This window comes from Tursiops truncatus, chromosome 7 (genome assembly GCF_011762595.2).
Source record: "Tursiops truncatus isolate mTurTru1 chromosome 7, mTurTru1.mat.Y, whole genome shotgun sequence".
NCBI lineage: Eukaryota > Metazoa > Chordata > Mammalia > Artiodactyla > Delphinidae > Tursiops > Tursiops truncatus.
In genome coordinates, this window is record NC_047040.1 from 10,291,897 (window position 1) to 10,299,682 (window position 7,786).

The 7,786-nt window shown below is 37.4% G+C and overlaps 1 pseudogene; it reads left to right on the forward strand.

Annotated features, from left to right (window-relative positions):
- The window catches only part of LOC101321774 (large ribosomal subunit protein eL8 pseudogene), a 30,338-nt pseudogene extending 23,509 nt beyond the window's left edge, over positions 1-6,829 (forward strand).
- Positions 6,830-7,786: the final 957 nt, after the last annotated feature.

Genomic DNA, 7,786 nt, shown 5'->3' on the forward strand with positions numbered 1-7,786 from the left:
CAGAAATTGCAAAAGGGTTGCAATTCTATTCTATGCTAATGAATAGCTCCTTGAGGAAAATCAGCTCTCTTATTAATATAATATCTGGCTTGCATCTTGCATAAATAAAAACACAAGAACAGGATAGTAGTAATGGAGAAGGGAAGAGGGAGGAAAGAATGGGGGTTTTCTAGCATAATAATCTCTAACAGCCAAGAAATCTAATTAGAAGAAATGTCATCTCATGAGACTCTCCTCAGGAAAATTCCACAGGAAAAGGCAAAGCCTCATGGGACCACAACAAAAACAGTGAATCAGGTAATTAAAAAAAAAAAAGACAACTAAAACAGAATGCATTGACTGAAGGACTCCATTCAGTCAAAACAGCGATTATCAATGGCGTCTCTGGGGACCATTTATGACTTTAACCACAGGAACTCCATTGCTTAGTTAATATGTTTTAAAAAGCACTCTTTTGTTCTCATCTGCGTGATCAGATTTCTGTTTTTTCCTTTGTTCATTGTCAGTCTGGAAGAAGAGAACATGGCTAATTAAAGACATAAACAGAAGCTAATTCTCATTCTATTACATGAATGAGTGGAATGGTTCCTCCTCTATAGGAAACGCCATTTCTGACAATTTTGTTAGCAGTCAGCTTGATACTAAAGTTGAATGTCATTGATTCTCCAACTAAATCTCGTGTGAGTTTTCCAGATCTGGAAACTGAAGCAATGAATTGAAATTAGGTAGTAACATTGACCAGTGTCAAGAAGTAAAAAATAAAATGGCAAAATTGTAAAATAATAATAATAAAAATGTGACTGAGGGCTTTTGGTGATATTTGTTCTTGTTGTTTAAGGAATCAGTTAGCTACCTTGAATTTGACAAGGTATACCTCGTGTTATCTTTTATGGTACTTTCTTCCCAGATACTATGAGAGGAAAGAGTGGCAAAGGGAAAGCCAGTTTCTTGTTTCTGTTCTGCTTAGTAAAATTTCCATAATTCTGGAGACATAAATTGGCCACTTAGTTGAGTCACACAAATAAGTCTATATAACAAAATAGATATATAAAAGAAAATATTAGGAAAGTGTGAATCAATTAAAAATACACACACACATATACATATATATATATATATACACACACACATACATACATACATATATATATACATACACATATATCTTTGAGTTAGCTGGTTTGTCATATATCATTAAATATATTTAAACATGTAAATGACTCTAAAATGACTCTAAACATGTAAATACAAATGACTCTAAAAGATGTAAATATAAATGACTCTAAAAGAGAATCTGAAACACACACACACACACACACACACACACACACACGATATAGCAAATAAGTAATTATGTTACTGCTATTAGGAACCAAGATTTTCAGTATAAGGGAAAAAAGGCATAAGATGAAAATGAAGTAAAAACTAGTTAATCCTAAATCTGAACTGGAAATAATAGTATGAATTCAGGATACATTTTTATGATTTTTTTGCTTATCTTTGTCCACTAAAAAAGCATGGAAACAATGGTCAATCTGTAGCAAGGAACACCTGTTGAATCCAGATTGTGATTTCTAAATGTCATTTGTCTCCACAAGAAACAGAAACACCATGGAGAGTGGCTGATTCCAGGTCTGGGACATAAAATGGACAAGATAAACCAAGAATAGCATGGCAAATGGCATTATTTTATTCTTTTTTATGGCTGAGTAGTATTCCATTGTGTGTGAGTGTGTGTGTGTGTACACACCTCATCTTTATCCATTCATCTGTCAATGGACATTTAGGTTGCTTCCATGTCCTGGCTATTGTAAATAGTGCTGCTATGAATATTGGGGTGCATGTATCTTTTCAAATTAGAGTTTTCTCTGGATATATGTCCAGTAGTGGGATTGCTGGGCCATATGGTAACTCTATTTTTAGTTTTTAAGGAACCTCCATACTGTTCTCCATAAGGGCTGTATCAATCTACATTCCCACCAACAATGCAAGAGGTTCCCTTTTCTCCACACCCTCTCTAGCATTCATTAGATGGAAACCTTTATAATGGATGAATCAAGCTGACAACACCCGAATCCACTGATTAATCTTAACCTTTAAAAAGTCTTAAAGTCTTGGAAGGGTGTGTGTGGGGAGAGAACACTTAAAAAAAAAACACTACATTGGTTCAAAAAATAACATCCAGAGTACGGAAATTCTACAAGACAAAAAACCTGGTTTCTTCAAATAATAAATTGCACCCAGGAAAACGAAAGAGGGAGAGACTGACAGAATTGAAAGAGACTTATGAGATATACCAAATGCCATGTGTGGAATCTTTTTATCCCAATTCAAAAGTATGAACTGTACAAACATTTATGTGACAATATTCATGAGATATTTGGGAGAAATTTGAACACTGACTGGGTATTTGAGGATATTACAAGTTTATTGGCGGTGATTTTGTGCAACAGCAATACGGTGTTTATGCTTAAAAAAAGGAAGTGCTTTTATCTTTCTATAGGTATTTTCTTAAATGTTTATAGATGAAATGATATGGTGTCTTGTGTTTGCTTCTAACTATTCTGGGGCTATAGGAGAAGTGGGTGGGGGGAATAAATAAAACAGGATTGACAACGTGTTGAAAGTTATTGAAACTGGATGATTGAAATTAATGTTTGGGATTTTCCCCTTAAAGTCTGTTTATGACATCCTGGCAGATTTAAAAACTGTGACTCTGTTTGACTCATGCGCCTTGATACTACGAAGCCTTTTAGGGATTATCTGGGTCATGATTATGTTGCTGGGTGGCTCCATTTTCCCTTTGTTATTTAAGAGAGGCTTTAATGTCAGCTAAAAAATATTGGGCCATTCTAATTACCTCCAGGAATCAGAATCTGTAATTAAAAGAAACCACTAACATTAGCCACAGAAGTAGATGGACTTTCAGAAACAAAGTGTGAATTAGAGATCAACCCAAACTGCCACATACCAGATACTTTCAAACTGTATCCACTTCTTCGTGCATCCAATGCTTGACATGTTAAATTAGGCTTTTAAAGTGTGTACTTTATTTTCATGGATCACTAATGAAAAAACACTTGCAAGCTTATTTTAAGCAGTGATCCAAATTTTGTGGGATAACCATACTCATTTTTCTCTTCCCTTAATATCTGGTCTTTGCAAAGCAGAGCAAGTGAAAGGGATTCAGTTTCAATTCTTCTACAGGTTAACCCCTTCCTGTTGCTGCTGACCAGACCCAGAGTCTAAAATGGTTGCCCTTCATGGACCAGGGAGGATTGTTATCATTCCAGTTATTTTCAGCATCACTGGAAATTATTGGACCTTCTTCTTAAGATGACACCTCTTAAAACAATTACAATCCCCCCATCAGCCAGCATATGCATTCCCACCTTGGTAAGTAACGTGTGATAAGCTTTTTAAAAATTAATTTGTATTTTATCAAAGTAGCAAGCCTATATACTTTCACATGTCCAAAAGTACTAAAAGAATTTTAACAAAACCCAGTGTTTTCCCTCCCCATACTTCCTATAAGGAAAGGCTCGCCCCCCAAAGACCACCAGGAACACACCTGTGGTTGAAAGAGTTGGTTTATTATTCATTGTCATGAGGGAGACCCCACACCATCTGTGGGAAGTCCGACTAAGTAGGTGTTAATTAAACTCACAGGATTTGAGCTTGTTTTAGGTGATTTGAGGGAAGGTTTAAGGAAGTGGGTCTTTGCTCGGGATTGGATGCTATCTGCAAGCAGGGGCAATTCTATGGCTATCATCATAAATTGTATATTGAAGAGGGGAGACTAGAGTGAGGCTAGAGCTAAATAGTAAAGAGGCAGTGATCACTCATATTAAACAGGAAAGGGGAGTTTGGTCATTCTGTGGCTTGAACAATCCTCATGTTCTGTCTGTGTTCAGATGTGATTATGGAGTGGTTTTCTTTTGTTTTGATCCATCACAGGCACAGAATGGCCTTGTCTGATGTTGATGCTCTGTGAAGTTTATGTTCGAGGGGAGGACATCATGCCCGCTAGCTCCCAGGTCTCCTCTCTGTCTCTCTCCTCTCTTCCTCAAGTCCCTATTGGAACATACAGATATCCATCTAGATCATATGTGCATATAATCTCATATTGATTTCCTTTTATGTTAGCTCTTTTACACTGCCATCCCACCCCCACTTCTCTTTACCCCCTTCCTAATAGATTTATATTATAATTTTTAGTTAAATGAATATCCAGTGTTTCTTTGATGCCTTTGCAAATATTATTCATGGTCGGACATCCAGTGGATCATGATGTTTTCCTGCTTTACTTTCTGTCTTTCTTGAGATTGAAGTAGTTGCTTTGTTTTTTTCATTTATCAGGTTGTCTTTGCACTTCTTGCTAATTCTTCTGACCTCCTAATAGCTCCATAGGACAGTTTTCCGTAAGGTCAATGAGATCAGTTGATCTACCCAGACTTTTCTTCCCCTGGAGACTTCTTTGTTCTCTCTGGGCTGGTTTTGCTCCAGGTCTTCTGAACGCTATCATCAGGTTACGTCTTATCTGAACTATTGTCCTTGGAATTTACTAATCTGGAGTTTGATGCTGTTTTCTGGATGTTATGCCTTGCTCTTTCTTGATTTACTCTCTTGGTGTGGAGCACATCCTCCAGTAATTTGATCAGATTAAAGATGGCATCTCTACAGAAGGCATGGAGTGGACAGCCCTCCACATGTCTGTTCCCTGTGTCACACTGCTCCAGGAATGTCTCTGTCTGGGGCACACTTGTCTCCCTGAGATCTCCCTCCACCATTATCTTGAAGACTTTCATCACTTCCCTCCTGGGTTGTATCTTTTCTGTTATGAATCCCTCATCACCTTTTTTTCTTGGTCTGCTCTTTTTTAAGGTGGAAATCATCTTCCAGCAGCCCCTTTAGCAAGAATGTAATGGAAGTAAATGTTCTGGGAACTTGGTTAAGAAAATATGCTTTATGCTACCCTGGCAGATGATAGGTAGTTGGAATATAGAATACACAGCTGGAATTAACTTTTCTTCGGCATTGTAGAGTCATGATTTCATTGTTTTGTTGTTCCTTTTGTTGCTATTGAGGAGTCTAAAGTCACCTGAGTTCCTGATTCTTTGTAGGAATTTTTTTCTTTTCTTTCTAGAAAATCATAGGATATAATAATAATGAAAAAGGTTGAAATATGGCAAGAATTACCAAAATGTGACACAGAGATACAAAATGAGCAAATGCTATTGGATAAATGCCACTGATAGACTTTCTCCATGCAGGGTTGCCACAAATCTTCAATTTGTAAAAAACACGCAATCTGCAAAGTGCAATTAAGCAAAGCCCAATAAAATGAGGTCTGCCTGTACTTTGAGGAGCAGCTCTAAGTTGGCAAGTGTGTGTTGACCTAGTTTTCAAAGATCCACCAGAATTTTTTCAATGTAAGAAATTTAAGAATAATTCAGAATTGTGATGGCATCTTAAACCACCCAGATCACTGATACACCTATACCCTTCTGAGTGGTCCTAAACACGAACTTGACAAGGAACTCGAGCATCACTCATAGTGTTGCCCTTTACATATCAGGACAGGACATCAGCCCCAAAGGGGCCTCACCCGCTTTGTCAAATGGCCTGACCACATCTGGCTGCAGCGGCAAAGAGCTATCCTCTGTAAGTGGCTGAAAGTGCCTCCCTTGATTAACCAGTTCACCCAGGCCTTGGACCACCAAAGAGTTACTCAACTGCTTAAGCTGGCCCACAAGTGCAGACTAGATATGAAACAAAAGAAGAAGCAGAGGTTGCTGGCTCAGGCTAAGGAGAAAACTGCCGGCAAAGGGGATGTCCCCACAAAGGGGCCACCTATTCTTCCAGCAGGGGTTAATACAGTCACTACGTTGGTGGAGAAGAAGCTTTAGCTGGTGGTGATTGCAAATGATGTGGATCCCATCGAGCTGGTTGTCTTCCTGCCTGTCCTGTGGCATAAGATGGGGGTTCCCTACCACATTAGCAAAGGGAAGGCCAGGCTGGAGATCCATTCCACAGGAAGAATTGTACCACTGTCACCTTCACACAAGTTAACTCAGCAGACAAAGGACCTCAGGCTAAGCTGGCAGAAGCTATTAGGACCAATTACAATGACAGATACAATGAAATCCACCATCACTGAGGAGGCAACATCCTGGGTCCAAAGTTGGTGGCTTGCATTGCCAAGCTGGAAAAGGCAAAGGTCAAAGAACTGGCCATCAAACTGAGCTAAGTATACACTATTGAGTTTTCTATACATAAAAGTAAAAAAAAAAAAAAAAAAAAAAAAATTCCTTCAAAAAAAAGAAAGAATAAATTAAGATCATTTGAAAAGGCTAAATAAACAGATAATTGGCTGATCCCCAGGATGTGTGGAAATAGGAAGAAAATATATTTATTGAACAAGAACTATGTGCTCACCACTATGTATAATGTCAAAATGACCCTGTAAATATTATTATCTCCATTTAAAAAGTGGAGAAACAGGCTCTGAGAAATTATATAACTTATTCAAGGTCTTTTAGCTGGTAAAATGAAAAGGGGTGAGTTAAACCCAGGCCTGTTGAGTTTCCAGTTCATTATTTCCATTATACCTTGAAATTGTCCTAGACTAAAGGAAATTAAATTTTACTATGTGGTATAAATTCCACAAAATGCCTGGTAATGTGATATGTTCCCTACCAGGGAAAATGAACTCTTTGATATGTAACTGAACCCATACCCTTTAAAACTGAAGAGAAAACAGTAGAATTAACCAATTAAAAGTATTAATTTAGTTGAATAAATTAATAAATATTTACAGAGCATTTGATATGGGTAAAAGGTAATATAATGGAGATTGTTTCTACTTTTTAATATGTCTTCAAAATGCAAGATACAAATATAAAAGAGAGATGTATATCTAAAGTTTATATTGATAAAAACTACATATTGAACTACATAAGCTATATCAATGTAAACTAAAAATACCATACACAAAAAGGATATGCAAGCTCCAGCATGAAAGGAAATTCTTGATATATAAACCAAAATTAAATCTCAAAGTTCTATCTAGGTTACAAAAATTTATATATATATATATATTTTTGTGTGTGTGTGTGTGGTACGCAGGTCTCTCACTGTTGTGGCCTCTCCCATTGCAGAGCACAGGCTCCAGACACGCAGGCTCAGCGACCATGGCTCACGGGCCCAGCTACTCCGCGGCATGTGGGATCTTCCCGGACCGGGGCACGAACCCGTCTCCCCTACATCGGCAGGTGGACTCTCAACCACTGCGCCACCAGGGAAGCCCTAAATATGTATTTTTTTAATCCTTGGTTTACTTAAGATAAATGATACAATTTTTTTTGGATGATGTTTTCTGGATACACTGTAATAGAATTAAGATATTTGAGTATTATGTCTTGCCTGAGTACTTAGAGAAGAATCTAGATACCCTTCTTCTCCTTCAGCCTTTGAAAATAGTTTCTAAAATAGATAAAATAAAAACTTTAAAAAGAAGTCATGGTTGTAGCAGATATGAAGAAATAGGACTGACCATACATTAGATAACGTATAATTTTACTTGAATGAGTTAATTATACAACATAGGACAGTTATGACTTGTCTGGACTAACACGTTTTGTCCTTAGTTTGTGCAAACAATGGTAGAAAGCACAAAGCCACACTTCATCCCAGTTGGCTTGTAACTACTATTTTCATTTGCAAGAGGGCTATGTTTTTACATTCTTGGCTCTGAAGCCAGCACAAATTATGTTCCTTGTGATTA